At 54.0% G+C, this 15,949-nt stretch overlaps 1 protein-coding gene across 1 annotated transcript in view; it reads left to right on the top strand.

Moving 5' to 3' along the window:
- The first annotated feature begins 13,613 nt into the window (after window positions 1–13,613).
- Window positions 13,614–15,949, top strand: part of AMOT (angiomotin) — a 48,541-nt gene continuing 46,205 nt past the window's right edge. Inside the window, exon 1 of the mRNA XM_029067817.2 lies at window positions 13,614–13,763. The gene's annotated coding sequence lies outside the window, so the exon portion shown is untranslated. The remainder of the gene's footprint in view (window positions 13,764–15,949) is intronic.

Below are 15,949 nucleotides of genomic sequence, written 5' to 3'. Positions count from 1 at the left end.
AAACAGAGGAGATATGTTTCAACTCTTCTTAAGTTTTTGGGTAATGAAAAAACAAAAACAAGTAGTTAATGAGCAAAAAAACAGCTACCTTTGAATGCTGAGGGTTCGTGCCTAGGAAAGAGGGGATTGCTTGGGGAAGAAGACCGGTGTGAACAGTGTGGTTGGGGTTTTTTAAGTGGTATTTTGTTAAAGGAGCAAATCAAGGTGATGCGGAAGGGAAGAGGAAATGAGGCCTTAGTTGGGGATGGCCTCTTGGAGGAGATGTGCCGTCCATGAGGCTCTGAAGGTGGGGAGAGTCATCGTCCATCGGATATGAAGAGGGAGGACGTTCCAGGCCAGAGGCGGGACGAGGGCGAGAGGTCGGTGGTGAGATAGACGAGATTAAGGCACAGTGAATAGGTTGGCATTAGAGGACCAAAGTGTGCGGGCTGGGCTGGAGTAGGAGAGTACCGAGGTGAGCCAGGAGTGGGCTCACCTGAATGCTTTAAAGCCAATTCTAAGAAGTTCTCTTTGATGGCGGAGGTGAAGGGACAACCACTGGAGGTTCTTGAGGAGCGGGGAAATGGAGTCTTGATTAGAACCCACGTCTGCCATGCAAGTGAAGAGTGTGAGCTGGGATATAGTGGGAGGAGGAAGTAGTTACGATGAGAGGGGATAAGGTGGAGAGCCTTGAGTGATAGCTGAAAGTTTTCGTTTAATGCAGAGGAAAATGGGCAGCTGTTGAAGGCAGGGAGTGATGGACTGAAGAACATGTAACCCCCAAATTGGCTCTCGGGAGAATGTCTCGACCACACCTCTCCCCAATCCTAGCGATGCCTTTGTTCTGTCGGAATGAAAACGTCTCCTAAAACGTCCCGAAGCAGCCACCGGCCCCAGCAGCAACATGGCAGGAGACCCTGAAGCCATTTGGACTATTGCACAATTCCAGCAGGACCACTTGATGCCCAATTTTTCTTTTTTTATGGCCTCTGTTAAGCCCTTAGTCTGTACTGAGCACTGGGGTAGTTATAAGCTACTCTGGTTGGACGCAGTCCATGTCCCACATGGGGCTTATGGTCTTAATGCCCATTTTAAAGATGAGGTCACTAAGGCACTAGGCCGTCCTGCACAGACAGGTACATACACAACTCCCCCCAAAAAAGAAGTCTGAAGGGGCCCAGCAGAAGTGGGGGTACTCATTCTCACCTGAATATTCTCCCACTATCCAGCTAGGGGCACGTTGGACACGGCATTCAGCTGTCCAGAAGGTGGGTCCGTAGAAGGGACAAAGCACTTGCCACCCATGCCTCGCTCAGGGTAATAATAATTGTGTTATTTGTTAAGTGCTTAGTATTTGCCAGGCACTATACTAAGCACTGGGGTGGATACAAGCAAATGGGGTTGGACAGTCCCTGATCCATGGGGCTCGCCGTCTCAATCCCTATTTTACAGATGAGGTAAGTGAGGCCCAGAGAAGTTAAGTGACTTGCTCAAGGTCACAGAGCGGACAAGTCACCGCTTGCCTGAGGAACAGAAGGGGTTGCTGAGGGCATGAATTGGGCATGCCCCCAAGAAGACAGTGGAAGGAGGGATGGAAGCTCAGGCCCGCTCCCTCCCTCATCCACGCTCCAGGAAGGGGGACCTGCATCCCCACAGCCAAGGAAAGGCCCTGGGTCAAATGTCAGATCGAAGAGGTCGCGGGCCTGGGAGTCCGAAGGACCTGGGTTCTAATCCCAGCGCCTCCACGTCTGCTGTGTGACCTTGGACGAGTCACCTCTCTGTGCCTCAGTTCCCTCATCTGTATAAATGGGGGTCTAGACTGTGAGCTCTCTGTGGGACAGAGACCGTGTCCAACTCGATTTGTTTGTATCCTTGCCAGTGATAGGTACTAGTGCCTGGTAAATAGTAAGCCCTTAACAAATATCATTTAATGTTATTATTTGTGCATTCCTCTCATGAACCTGCCTCCCCTACCCACTTTTTAAAAAATGGTATTTAAGCGCTATGGACTATGAGTCACTACTAAACTCTGGGGTAGCTACAAGCTAATCAAGATGGACACGGTGCATGTCCCACATGGGGCTCTCAGTCTCAATCCCCATTTTACAGGTGAGGTCACTGAGGTTCAGAAAAGTGAAGTGACTTGCCCAAGGTCACGGAGCCATCAAGTGGCAGAGGTGGGATTTAGAAGCCAGGTCCTGCTTTCGAGGCCCGTGTTCTGTCCATTAGACCACACCGCAGAGCAGCCCCAGCTTGGGAGTCGGAGGTCGTGGGTTCTAATCCCCACTCTGCCACGTATCAACTGTGTGGCTTTGGGTGAGTCACTTCTCTGCGCTTCAGTGACCTGGTCTGTAAAACGGGGATGAAGATTAATAATAATGTTGGTATTTGTTAAGCGCTTCCTATGGGCAGAGCACTGTTCTAAGCGCTGGGGTAGACACAGGGGAATCAGGTTGTCCCACGTGGGGCTCACAGTCTTAATCCCCATTTTACAGATGAGGTAACTGAGGTGCAGAGAAGTGAAGTGACTTGCCCACAGTCACACAGCTGACAAGGGGCAGAGTGGTGAGTCCCACGTGGGACCACCTGATCACCTTGTATCTACCCCAGTGCTTACAGCAGTGCTTGGCACACAGTAAGCTCTGAACAAATGCCATTATTATTATTATTATTATTCTCACTTCCCCCATGTCTGGCCTAGTCTAGAGTGCGAGCTCGTTGGGGACAGGGAACGGATCGTTGTTTTGGGCAGGGAATGGGTCTGTTTCTTGTTGTTTTGGGCAGGGGATGGGTCTGTTTCTGGTCGTAGTGTCCTCTCCCCAGAGCGTACGTAGCATAGTGCTTTGCACAGAGTAAGCGCTCACTGAATGAGTGAATGAAGGCCTAGTGGGCGGCCCAGATTTCCTCAGCGCCGCCCCCTCTTCCCCCCCAGCTCCTCCCCTGCGGGCCTTGGGGCGGGCGGCGGCGGCCCAGCAGGGGGCGGCCGAGGGCCGAGGGCCCAGGGCGGCGGTTTTCCCGTCGTACCCCGCGGCCGGGGCGGCCCCGTGGGCTGCCGGGAAGTGTAGTCCTTGCTGTAGTCCGCCCGCCCCGCCCCGCCCCCCCCGCCCCGTGCACCGCCCCCCGGGCCTCGGACCCACCCACCCCTGCTGCCCTTTGAACTACCTTGTGTCCGCACACAAAAGGGGGCTTGCACTCTCTTTCTCTCCCCCCTCCTTCTCTCCCTCCCTCCCTTCTTTCCCTTTCCCCCTCCCTTCCCTCCATCTCTCCCTTCTTCCCCTCCCTCCCTCCCTCCCTCTCTCTCCCCTTCCCTTCCCTCTCTCCCCTTTTCTTTCCCTTTCTCCCTCTCTCCCCCCTTCTCTCCCTTCTTCCCCTCCCTCCCCCCTCCTTCCCTCTCTCCCCTCTTCTTTCCCTTTCTCCCTCCCTTCCCTCTTTCTCTCCCTTCTTCCCCTCCCTCTCTCTCTCCTTCCCACTCTTCTTTCCCTTCCTCCCTCCCTTCTCTCCTTCTCTCCCTTCTTCCCCTCCCTCTCTCTCTCCTTCCCGCTCTTCCCTCTTCTCTCCCTTTCTCTCTCCCTTCTTCCCCTCCCTCCCTCCCTCTCTCCTTTCCTCTCTCCCCTCTTCTTTCCCTTTCTCCCTCTCCCCCTTCCTGCCTCTCTCCTTCCCTTTCCCCCCTCTCTCCCATCTTTCCCTCCCTGCCCCCTCCTTCCCTCTCCTTCTCCCCCCACCTCTCCTTCCTTCCCTCTCCCCATGTTTCCCTCCCTCCCTCTCTTCTTCTCTCTTTCTCTCCCTCCCCCTCCCTCTCTCCCCACCTCTCCCCACTTCTCTCCCCACCTCTCTCCCCACTTCTCTCCCCACCTCTCTCCCCACCTCTCCCCACTTCTCTCCTTCCCTCTCTCCATCTCCCCCTCTTTCCCTCTCTCCCTACCCCTCTCCCTCCCTGCCTCTCTCCTTCCCTCTCCCCATTCCTCCCTCCCTCTCTTTCTCTCTTCCTTCTTGCCTCCCTCCCTGCCGTCATTTGCCCCCCCCCCCCCGCCTCCCTCGCTGGGGGTTTTACTCTCTAGAGGTGTTTGCTGATGCATGAATTTGGCTGGGGGAGCACTCCGGTGGGGAGGGAATTTGGCCGGGAGAACACTGCTTTCTCCTGTTTCCTGTCCCTTCTTTCCTTTCTTTTTCTCTCCTTTCGTATCTCCCCTCACTTTTTTTCCTGTTCTCTTTTCCCTTCATTTGTACTCTCTCCAATCACTTATATTTGAGTGCTTACTGTACGCAGAGCACTGTACTAAGCGCTTGGGAGAGTACAATACAACAGAATTAACAGGCACATTCCCTGCCCATAATGAGCTTACCCATTTCCTCTTACTCTCCGCCTTCCTTTCCTCCTCTCCCCCCTCCTTTCCCATTTCCCCTCTCCTCCTTCCTTTCCCTTGCCTCCCTCTCCTCCCTTTCCTCCCTCTCCTTCTTCCTTTCCCCCCTTCCTTCCTCCCTTTCCCTTTTCTCCCTCTCCTCCTTCCTTTCCCTCCCATCTCCTTCTTTTCCCTTCCCCCCTCCCTTTTCCTCCCCCCCCTTCCTTTCCCCCCTTCCTTCCTTCCTTTCCCTCCTGCTTCCTCACCTGCCTTCTGGATGCTCAGCTGCTCCAGTTTCAGGCTGGGGTGGGGGGGGTACAGTTGTCCAGAACTGGGAAGCCTTTTCCATCAGTGGTATTTACTGAGCGCCTACTATGTACAGAGGCTTCAGATGTAGATGTAGTAATAATAATAACTGTGATGTTGGTTCAGCACTTACGGGGTGCCAGGCTAAGCGCTGGGCTGAATACAAGCAAATGGGGTGAGGGTTCGATGTGGGGGCTGAGTTTTGTGGGCCTCCCATGGGCCGGCCTGGCCCTCGGCTCAGACCATCCTCTCCTCCCCTCCCAGCGTGCCCACTTGCTCCCTGCCCCCAGGCTCTATGCCAATCGATCGTCCCGGGGAAGAGATGGGAAAGCAGATTTGAGGGGTTTACCTCCCCTGGTTGCAAAGACGTGCCCCCTTATAAGCCCTCCCCCCGGGCCTGGCACTGAGAAGTAGCGTGGCTTAGTGGTTAGACCACAGGCCTGGAGGTCAGAAGGACCTGGGTTCAAATCCCAGCTCTGCCACTTTTCTAGTGTGCGACCTTGGGCAAGTCACAACTTCCCTGGACCTCGGTTACCTTATCTGTCTAGTGGAGATTAAGAGTGTGAGCCCTACGTGGGATGGTGACTGCGTCCAACCTGACAAACTTGTATCTACCCCAGTGCTTAGGACAGTGCTTGGCACATGGAACTTAAATACCGTTATTATTATTAGCAGGGGGACACCCTGTACCATCAGGGAGCGGGTCAAAGTCCCTCTCTGTGTTGGGCCCCTTTTATAATAATAATAATGATGGTACTAGTTAAGCGCTTATTAGGTGCCGAGCACTGTTCTAAGCGCTGGGATAGACACGAGTTAATCAGGTTCTGCCCCTTTTCCCTGAGGCGCCGTCCACCCTCTGATCCCTGCACCAGATGGTATTTATTGAATGTTTCACTCTGAGCAGACACTGTACTGAGCACTTGGCAGAGTTCAATACAATGAAGCTGGTAGATACATTTCCCTGCCCAAGGGATTTGGCTGTGCGCTTATTTAGATTTGCATTTACCCCATGCCTCCCATGGCCCCAGCTTTAGAATGCCTTATCTGTTATGGAGGGGAGCTTACTGAGCCGTGGGAACGTACTGAGTGCCCATCATATGCCCACCACAGTCTGCAGACCCAGCTCCATCTGCATTTCCTGAGGTCGGCGTCTCCCCGCCTCGGTGGTATCTCGTGGCCAGGTCTGGGCCAGAAAAGGGGAACTGCCAGAGGGGGAGGGTGATGGCTCCGCCACGCTCAGACCTGCATCTTCATTCCTGCTCTGGTCCCCTAATCCTCTGCAGTTAGGCCTCACCGTTGACCTGCACCCTGCTCTCTTTCTGTCTCAGGTGTTTGCCCCTGGGTCGGCCTCCAGATGGCTGAGATCGGGGAGTCCGCCCCTCCCTGCCTCTTTCCTCCAGTCAATCAATGAGTGCTACTTACTGAACACTTACTACGGGCAGAGCATCGTACTAAACGCCTGGGAGAGTACAGTCCAACAGAATTAGCAGACCCATTCCCTGCCCAAAACGAGCTTAAAGTCTGGAGGCCCCACGGGCCTCGCCGAGATCCGGGAGTCCATCCTTCCCTCCTTCGCCCTTTTCTCGATCCCTCCTTTCATGTCCACCCCATCTGTCCCTTCCTGATGGAACTTTCTTCCCTTCCCTCCCTCCTCGCCTGTACCTATAATAATCCTAATAATAATTATGGTATTTTTTAAGTGCTTGCTGTGTGCCAGGCACCATTCTAAGTGCTGGGGTAGATACAAGATAATCGGGTTGGACACAGTCCCTGTCCCACACAGGGCTCACAGACTTAATCCCCATTTTGCAGATGAGGGAACTGAGGCCCAGAGAAGTAAAGTCTCTCTCCCAAGTTCACAGCAGACAAGTGGCAGAGCTGGGATTAGAACTCGTGACCTTCTGACCCCCAGGCCCCGGCTCTATCCCCTAGGCCGTGCTGCTTTTCTCCCTTCCCTCCCTCCCTGTCCACCTTCCATCCAAAGAGGAAGCTGGAGTCCATCGCTGGGGCCCTGGGGAGGGGGGTAAGAGCTGGGTTCGGCGGCCGGAGGGGGTCACCCCCGGTTCAGGTTGCCAGGCAACCCCTTCGGCCCGGAAGCGAGCCCGGTAACCGTGGCGGCACAAACAGCACGGAGCCGTTGGCCACGGCTGCGGTTGTCCACCGTCCGTTGTCGGGGGAGATGCCTCCTCCAGGAGCAGCCGGGCTCCCCTCCCTGCCCCGCCACCATCACCATCCGCGAACCCCTTCCCTCTCCCCCATTTCACTGACTCGGAAAAATGCTCCTCGCTGGTCCCCTGAGGTGGACTTTGTCCCCAGCTCGAAACCTAAAATCTAGAGGCAAAGTTGGAAGCGTTATTCTTTCATTCAATCATATTTATTGAGCTCTTACTGTGTTATCTATAATCTGGAGAAGAACAATAATAATTATGGCATCTGTGAAGTGCTTACTGAGTGTTGGGGGGGGGGGGGAAATACAAGCAAATATCGGGTTGGACACAGTCCTTGTCCCACATGGGGCTCACAGTCTCAATCTCCATTTTACAGATGAGGGAACTGAGGCCCAGACAAGGGAAGCGACTTGCCCAAAGTCACACAGCAGATAAGTGGCAGAGCCAGGATTAGAACGCATGACGTTCTGACTCCCGGACCCGTGCTCCATCCACTACAACATGCTACTCAGGGGTGTGTACTGAGTAACTACTGCATGCAAGACGCTGTGCTAGACACTCAGGGTGCTCACCAGACACTTAGTCTTTTGGATTGTGAGCCCCACAGGTGGCTAATTCCCATCTGTGTATTCTCCCCCAGTGCTTAGTTCAGTGCTCTGCACACGACAGGTACTTAATAAATACTATTATTATTAGTGGGGGAGGCGAGCAGTAGGGCACACTTACCCCACAGTTTCTAAACGGGACAGGGACTGTGTCCAACCTGATTATCTGCCACCTCCCCCAGTGCTTGGAAGAGTGCTGTGGCTTTGATCCAGGAAGGTACCGCCAAAAAGATCAGCCGGTCGATCGATGGCATTTACTGAGCGATCAATCAGTCGAGCAATTGTATTTTTTGAGCGTTTACCACGTGCAGAGCACTGAACTAAGGGCTTGGGAGAGTACGATATAGCAGAGTCGGTAGACACATTCCCTGCCCAGAATGAGCTTACAGTCAGAGGGGGGATCTAAATCAGAGGGAGGCGATTTTAATCCCCATTTTACAGATGAGGTAACCGAGGCCCAGAGAAGTTAAGTGATTTGCCCAATGGTGGAGCTGGGATTAGAACCCAGGCCTTCCCACTCCCAGTTCCAGGCTCTTTCCACTAGGACACACTTGCTTCCTCTTACTTTGTTACACTCTCCCGATACCTTGGTCGAGTGCTGAGCGCACAGTGCACACTCAATAAATACCATTAATCGGCTGATGGTATCGCCCTCTAAATTCAAAGTTCCTTTTCTCCCAGATTCACCCGGGTGTTTCTGGAGCCTTACATTTCCGTGACTTTAGGCCAGAGGGGGAGACAGACATGAGTAGAAATAAATAAATGACAGACGTGCACATAAGTGCTGTGGGTCTTGGGGGAGGGATGAACACAGGGAGCAAGTCAGGGCGACGCAGAAGGGAGTGGGAGAAGAGGGAAGGGGGGTGTAGTCAGGGAAGGCCTCCCGGAGGAGATGTGTCTTCAGTAAGGCCTCGAGGTGGGAGAGTCATTGTCTGTCGGACCTAAGGAAGGGGGGTGCTTCAGGCCAGAGGCAGGACGTAGGCGAGGGGTCGGTGGCGAGACAGATGAGATGGAGGCACGGTGAGAAGGTTCTTTCAGTCGTATTTTTTGAGCGCTTACTACGTACAGAGCACTGTACTAGATTGGCAGTGTAGAAGCTTGGCATTAGAGGAGCAAAGTGTGTGGGCTGGGTTGGAATAGGAGAGTGGCGAGGTGAGGTAGGAGGGGGCGAGGTGACGGACTGCTTTAAATCCCATGGTGAGAAGTTTTTGTTTGATGCGGAGGTGGATGGGAAACCCTGGAGTTTCTCGAAGAGCGGGGAAACATCTCCGGCACGTTTCTGTAGAAAAATGATCCGGGCAGCAGAGTGAAGTAACCCAGAGTTTCGCGACCATCATCTTCTGCAGGGGAAGCTACCGAGCGGTACTTGAGCCGAGATGAAATTTACTTAGGGTAAATTCTGTGGCAGCCTCTAGGGAAGAGTCAGACGACCTGGGTTCTATTCCGGGCTCCTCCACCCGCCTGCTTTGTGATCTTGAGCAAGTCACAACTTCTGTGTGCCTCGGTTCCCTGATCTGCAAAATGGGGATTCAGTCCCTTGTTCTCCCTCCTACTTAGACTGTGAGCCCACGTGGGACCTGATTATCCTCTATCTATCCCAGCGCTTAGTACAGTGCTTGGCATATAATGAGCGCTTAATAAGTACCCCAATTATTATTACCCCCACTGTCTACCCCATCGTGACCTGAGTTGTAAAGGGTGGGCCCATCGTCTTTCTTCCAATTGCATCTTGCAGGGGAAACATTGCTGTAGGTAAGTCAGATAAATCCGAATTTCATTTGCAAGAGGGAATGTCGGAATTGGCCGCCGCTGCACCCTTAAATAACTTGCCGGCCCCAGGAATTTGTGAAGTGTTTGTGCCGGGACTGCCTGAGAGTTATCAGGGAATTCTCCATCTCTTTCCTCTCCACACTTTGGTGGGTCTCATTCCCGCCCCCTCCCCCCAGTTCCAGCCGACCTAGGACTTTTGCAAACAAACTCCGAGTATGTACACATAGTCTGGAAGACCAGAAACTCAAGATCCCTAAGGGGAGTGAGTTAAACCGAACAGAGAAGCTCTTATAGGCAGTGTGCTTTAAAGCCTCACTCTAAGTCCCAGGGGAGATCAACTAAGGTTCCTTCAAAGAATCCCCCAGAGAGGCTGCGGCCCCCCCCCCACTTTATTTTCCCTCTATGGATTTCTTCCTAAAGTGGATACTTACGTTCCAGGTCTGTTAGTACTTTGGCTTGGAAATGCAGAGTGGGTCTTGGGAGTACTTTTGTGGTGCTGTGTTTTTGAATTCCTACGTTGCAGCTTTTCTGGCAGGGATCAAACTATGAGAGGGAGGGAGAGAGGGAGAAGGGAGGAAGAGTGTGAGAAGGAAAGAGGGGGGGAAGGGAGGAAGAGGGAGAGAAAGGGAGGGAGAAGGGAGAGAAAGGGAGGGGGAAGGGAGGAAGAGCCAGAGAAAGGGAGAAAGAGGGACGAGGGAGAAAAAGAGGGAGGGAGAAGGGAGGAAGAGAGAAAGGGTGAGGGGGGGGAAGGGAGAAAAAGAAGGAAGGGGGAAGAGAGGGGGAGAAGGAAGGGAGAAGGGAGGAAGAGAGAGACAGAGAAAGGAGGAAGGGAGGAAGAGAGAAAGGAAGAAGGGATGAAGAGAGAAAGGAAGAAGGGAGGAAGAGAGGGAGAAGGAAGGGAGAGGGAGAAGGGAGGAAGAGAGAGAGGAAAGGAGAGGGAGTAGGAAGAAAGAATGGAAGGAAGAGAGGGAGGAAGGGGGAGAGAGAGAGAGACGTGTGAGAGGACTCATAAAGGAAGAACATTTTCATCAAAGCCCTGGGTATGAGGATGCTTTCTTTGTTCATTCCCTGTCCAGATAAATTTTCTTTTCTCATCAGCTGGTCCCAATATGTGCTAGGCTAATGTCTCCCTTCCTCCCCTCCCTGCCCCCCTCACCCTCCTCTGGAGTAAACAGAGAATCCCAGCCTGAGGTTCAAGTTGCCAGAGGAAACTTTCCCCTTTTCCCCGCACTGGGGCTGCACATTTTGGAGTTTTATTCCCTCACCACTGTTTATGAACACGAAGGGTAAGGAGCCAAGTGACTAAATAGTCACTGGCCGGGCAATTCGAGAAATAGTTCTACTAGTGTGGCCGCCTTTTTATCAGCCTGGGGATTTAGGAAAGGGTCCAAGCAGGAAGCTATTCAGTTTGGATTTGGCCCCCCGGCCTCCTCCTCCTCCTTGCTTTCCTGCAGGTTTGCAATCACAAATGGAGTTGGGCACACAAAAGGCTGGCGTTGTTGCATTGTATGTTAATGCAGAGGGAGGAGAGGGTTTTGTAGGGAAGAGGTGGCGAAGCTGGGCAGGTGGGTTTCCAGGGACCACAGCCCCTCTCCTTGCCTCTGGGTTGGAAGAATAATAAAGCTCAGCTGCAGCACATAAGCCCTTTGTCGTTGCAAAGGTGCTTTGCAGTCGGCTGGTGGAGTCTTACAGTTGATGTTTTTTTAATGTTATTTGTTAAAGACCTATTACGTGCCAGACCCTGTACTAGGCACTGGGGTAGATACAAGCTAGTCAGGTTGGACACAGTCCATGTCCCACATGGGGCTCAGGGTAATAATCCCCAATTTACAGGTGAGGGAACTGAGGCACAGAGAATAATAATAATGATATTTATTAAGCACTTACTATGTGACAAGCACTGTTCTAAGCACTGGGATATATACAGGGTAATCAGGTTGTCCCACGTGGGGCTCACGGTTTTAATCCCCATTTTACAGACGAGGTAAGCGACGCACAGAGAAGTTAAGTGGCTTGCCCAAGGTCACACAGCAGACAAGTGGTGAAATAGGGATTAGAATCCATGTCCTCTGACTCCCAAGCCCATGTTCTTTCCACTAAACCACGCTGGGGCAAATACAAGCAAATCGAGTTGGATATGGTCCCCTGTCCGACGTGGGGCTCATAGTTTCAATCCCCGTTTTTCAGATGAGGTAACTGAGGCACAGGGAAGTGAAGTAAGTGACTTGCCCAAGGTCACACAGCAGACAAGTGGCGGAACTGGAATTAGAACCCATGACCTTATGACTCCCAGGCCCGTGCTTTATCCAGTACGCCTTGCTGCTTCCCTCTACACCATACTGCTTCCTGGCACGGGAAGAGAAGTGAACTGACTTGCCCAAGATCACACGGCAGACACCTGGAGGAGCTGGGATTAGAACCCAGGTCCTCTGACTCCCAGGGCTGTTTTCTAGGGCCTGGCATAAGTACTTAACCAATACCAGAATTATTATTATTATTTTGCTGCTTTGGAGGGGAGGGGAAAGAGATGGTCAGTTGAGGCTTGGGGGAGAACTGGAGGTTTGGGAGTAGTGGGTGAGTCCTCCCTACCAATCCACAGGGTGGATTCAGTCATTTACTCATATAATAATAATTCTGGTATTTAAGTGCTTACTATGTGCCAGGCACTGTTCTAAGCGCTGGGGTAGATACGAGATAATTGGGTTGGACCCAATCCCCGTCCTCCTGGCCTGGCTGGGAGAGAGTCCAGGGCTGGGAGTCGGAAGGTTCATGATCCAGGCTGTGTCACTTGTGTGCTGTGTGACCCTGGGCAAGTCACTTCACTTCTCTGGGCCTCATCTGTAAAATGGGGATGGAGACTGTGAGCCCCATGTGGGACGAGGACTGTGTCCAACCTGATTTGCTTGTACCCGCTCATACTTGCTCTTTATTCATCCTCTCTCCCTTCCCCACCGTATATATGTATATATCTGTAATTTATGTATATTAATGTCTGTCTCCCCCTCTAGACTGTGACCTCGTTGTGGGCAGAGTTGTCTGTTTATTGCTATATTGTACTCTCCCACACGCTTAGTACAGTGCTCTGCACACAGTAAGCCCTCAAATCTACCCCAGCATTTAGTACAGTGCTGGCACATAGTGAGCGCTTAACAAATACCATAATCATTATCATTGATGTTATTATGATTACTACTACAATGACCCGGGATGGTGACCCTCGTTGCCTCGCTTTACCCTGCTGGAAGATTAAGACGTGAAGCAGCACGGCCTCGCGGTAAGAGCCCGGGCTTGGGAGTCAGAGGACGTGTGTTCCGATCCCGCCTCGAACGCTTGTCCGCTGTGTGAACACGGGCAAGTCGCTTCACTTCTCAGTGCCTCGGTTCCCTCACCTCTAACGCGGGGATGAAGACTGTCAGCCCCACGTGGGACAACCTGACGACCTCATATCTTCCGGCCTTTAGAACAGTGCTTGGCATGCAGTAAGCGCTTAACAAATACCATCGTTATAATTATTAATCGATGGTATGGGTTGAGAGCCTGTCCTGCGTGCGGAGCACTGTGGTAAGCGCTCGGGAGAGGACAATAGAGGCCGCTTCTCGGCCTTCCCCGGCCAGGCCTGGAGAAGATTGTGGGGCCTGGGGGCCAAAGGAGCAGCGGTCCCGCCTGGTCCGGCCTTGGGGGGAGTGAAAACAGTAGCCACTTGTGCTGGCTTTTATTCCTGCCTTTATTCCTGGCTTTATTCCTGATTTGATTCCTGCCTTTATTCCTGATTTGATTCCTGCCTTTATTCCTGGCTTTATTCCTAGCAGGGGCTGAGGGGGCGGGGCCGGGGCTCAGACGGGCAGCTCGGACGACCAATAGGAAGCGGGCTCCGGGACGGGCCGTCCAATGGCGTGTCCCGTGGCGGCGGGGGGCGGGCGGCTCTCTCTCGCCCCCTGGCGGCGGCGGGGAGGGTGGTCCGGAGCGGGAGCGGGCGGGGCCGGGGGGCGGGGCCGGGGGCGCAGACGGACAGCGCCGTGGGCCAATAGGGAGCGGGATCCGAGCCGGGCCGTCCAATGGCGTGGCGGGGGGGCCGGCGGCTCCCTCCTGCCCCCTGGCGGCGGCGGGGAGGCCGGTCCGGAGCGGGACCGGCCGGGGGTGGGCGGGGGTCGCTTCGCAGAGGAAGGAGGAGGAGGAGGAGGAGGAGGGAAGGGGCGGGAGGAAGGAGGCCGCTCCTTCCTGCATTTTTCTCCTCCGGTCCTTTCCCCTTTATTGCTTGATTTTTTAAATTTTCTTTTATTTTTTTCCTCCTTTACACTCTTTGCAACAGCAGCCCCCCTCCCCTCCCGGGCCCACCGGGGACCCCCACCCAAAATTGTTCCCAACTTTTCCTCCTGCCCCTCGGCCGGACTCAGCTTCCCCGGCCACCCCCCCCCCCCAAAAAAAACCCAGGGACCCCCTCCCATCTAGGGACCCCCCTTTCCCTACCCAGGGACCCCTCCCATCTAAGGACCCCCCTCTTTTCCTACCAGGGGACCCCTTCCCCATCCAGTGAACCCCCCCCAAACCCTGGGGGTCTGGGGTAGAAGGCTTCCGGAGCTGAGTGGGCCCGGCAGGTAAGTTGGGGGGATGGGATGGGGGTCCTGGGGTGGTGGGGGTGGGCTTCCCGGCCTGGCACCGGGTGGGATGCCGGGCTCTTGTCTGCCGCCCCTCGGGCACCCCCAGCCTGGAAATAGGGGTGGGGGGACCCCTAGTCCGGGAATGGGGTGGGGGACACCCCTATCCTGGGAATAAGGTTTGGGAATAGGGGTGGGGGGGACGCCTAGCCTGGGAATAAGAGTTGGGAATAGGGGTGGGGGAACACCCCTAGCCTGGGAATAAGAGTTGGGAATAAGCGTTGGGGGGACCCCTAGCCTGGGAATAAGGGTTGGGAATAAGGGTGGGGGGGACCCCTAGGCCAGTAGTAGAGGTGGGGGAGTCTCTAGCCCGGGAATAGGGATGGGGGAGCCTCTAGCCCTGGAATAGGGGTGGGGGGACCCCTAGCCCGGGAAGAAGGGTTGGGGAGACTCCAAGCCTGGGACTAGGGGTTGGGGGGACCCCCTAGGCCGGCAATAGGGGTGGGGGAATCTCTAGCCCAGGAATAGGGGTGGGGGGATCTCTAGCCTGGGAATAAGGGTTGGGGGGGACCCCTAGGCCAGGAATAGGGGTCGGGGAGCTTCTAGCCTGGGAATAAGGGTTGGGGGAACTTGTAACCTGGGAGGAGGGGTTGGGGGACCCCTAGACCCGGAATAGAGGTGGGGGGAACCCCTAGGCCCGTCCAGTATTGCAAAGGGGGAACCTGCTTGAACTTTTCCTGCCACCCTGAGCAAGTCAGGGAGCCTGCCCTGCCAACGGCCCGCTTGGCATTCTGTGCTGTGCACATAGTAAGCGCTCAATAAGTACTATTGAATGAATGAATGAATGATAAGCGCTCAATAAGTAGTATTGGATGAATGAATGACTGGGAGCTTTGGGAACTCGGGGTTACGGGGAGGGGGTAGCAGGCTAGACCCCTCTTCCCCAGGCCCTGTGGAAAGACCGTGTCCAGTATCTTGTCAGTCACAACCAAAAATAACCATTTGCAGCCAGAAACCTTGCTGCGTGACCTTGGGCAGGTCCCTTAACATCTCTGTGTCTCAGTTTCCTCAACTGTAAAAGGGGGATTCAGTCTTACTATCGCTTACTTAGGGCTGTGAGCCCCGTATGCGGCAGGCGCTGTGTCTGACCTAATTAACTTGTATCTACCCTGGCGCTTAGAACAGTGCTTGATACATAATGAGCACTTTAGTAATATAACAATAATAATAATGCTAATACCCAGGTAGGATATCAGCACGAGGGAGGAAGACGAGGCGAGCAGTCACATCCCCTGTCGGCGCTGGTTTGCGTATGGTGGTTTGCTTTTTATTTTTTAATTTTAATTCGGCTTCGGGTGACACCTTGGGGGTTAGGAGAGGTCACATTCCAGGAGTGATGGATTCACTCTCCCTCCCTAGAAGATGGGCTGTCCACCAGAGCCGCCCAAATCTCTTGGCCCTTTTTTTTCTTGGCAAAAGCTCTTTGCCACCCTTCCTCTTGGGAAGCTTGACCGGGCGGCCCTGTGAGGGAAACTGCTCGGGGCGGGCAGGTGTTGCCGTCTTGCATTCGTTGCGGGGGATAGGGTTTTGGAGGCTTGCGCTCTGTCACCAAAGCCGTGTCCCTCTCTTCTTCCTTGTGTCCTTGGGTGGGGTTCAGCGGTGACGGTTTTATAGAGGGGGGGTGGTTCAAGCCAGCTGGGTAGAAGGAGCTGGACGTTTCATAACTGGACTTCGATTAACGTCCAGGTACCTTCCACGAAGTGATTCCTTAATTTCCAAGCCGATAAGGCAGGTCCGGGCCTCTCTTCCCGCCCTGGGGAGCCTCTGGGTTTGAAGCCGAGTTGATTTTTATTTATCATTTTTCCTTTGGGCGGACAGGAGCGTGGTGCTTTAAAAGTGATGGCTCTGTCCCCTCCAGAGGTATGGTGCGAGTTTGTAATCCAACCCAACCCACACTGTGGTGGAGAACCATTTTCTGGGGGGCCGGCGGGGGGAAGGGTCCCTCCCCATTTTAAGGGCTTTGCCAGAAATCTGTCACTGGATTTCACTGAGAAGCAGCGTGGCCTAGTAGATAGAGCGCGGACTTGGGATTCAGAGGACCTGGGTTCTAATCCCGGCTCTGCCACTTGTCTGCCGGGTGACCTTGAGCAAGTCACTCCACTTCTCCGTACCCCCTTCATGGAAAG

Source organism: Ornithorhynchus anatinus, chromosome 6 (assembly GCF_004115215.2).
Source record: "Ornithorhynchus anatinus isolate Pmale09 chromosome 6, mOrnAna1.pri.v4, whole genome shotgun sequence".
NCBI lineage: Eukaryota > Metazoa > Chordata > Mammalia > Monotremata > Ornithorhynchidae > Ornithorhynchus > Ornithorhynchus anatinus.
This window is presented reverse-complemented; position numbering and strand designations above follow the sequence as displayed.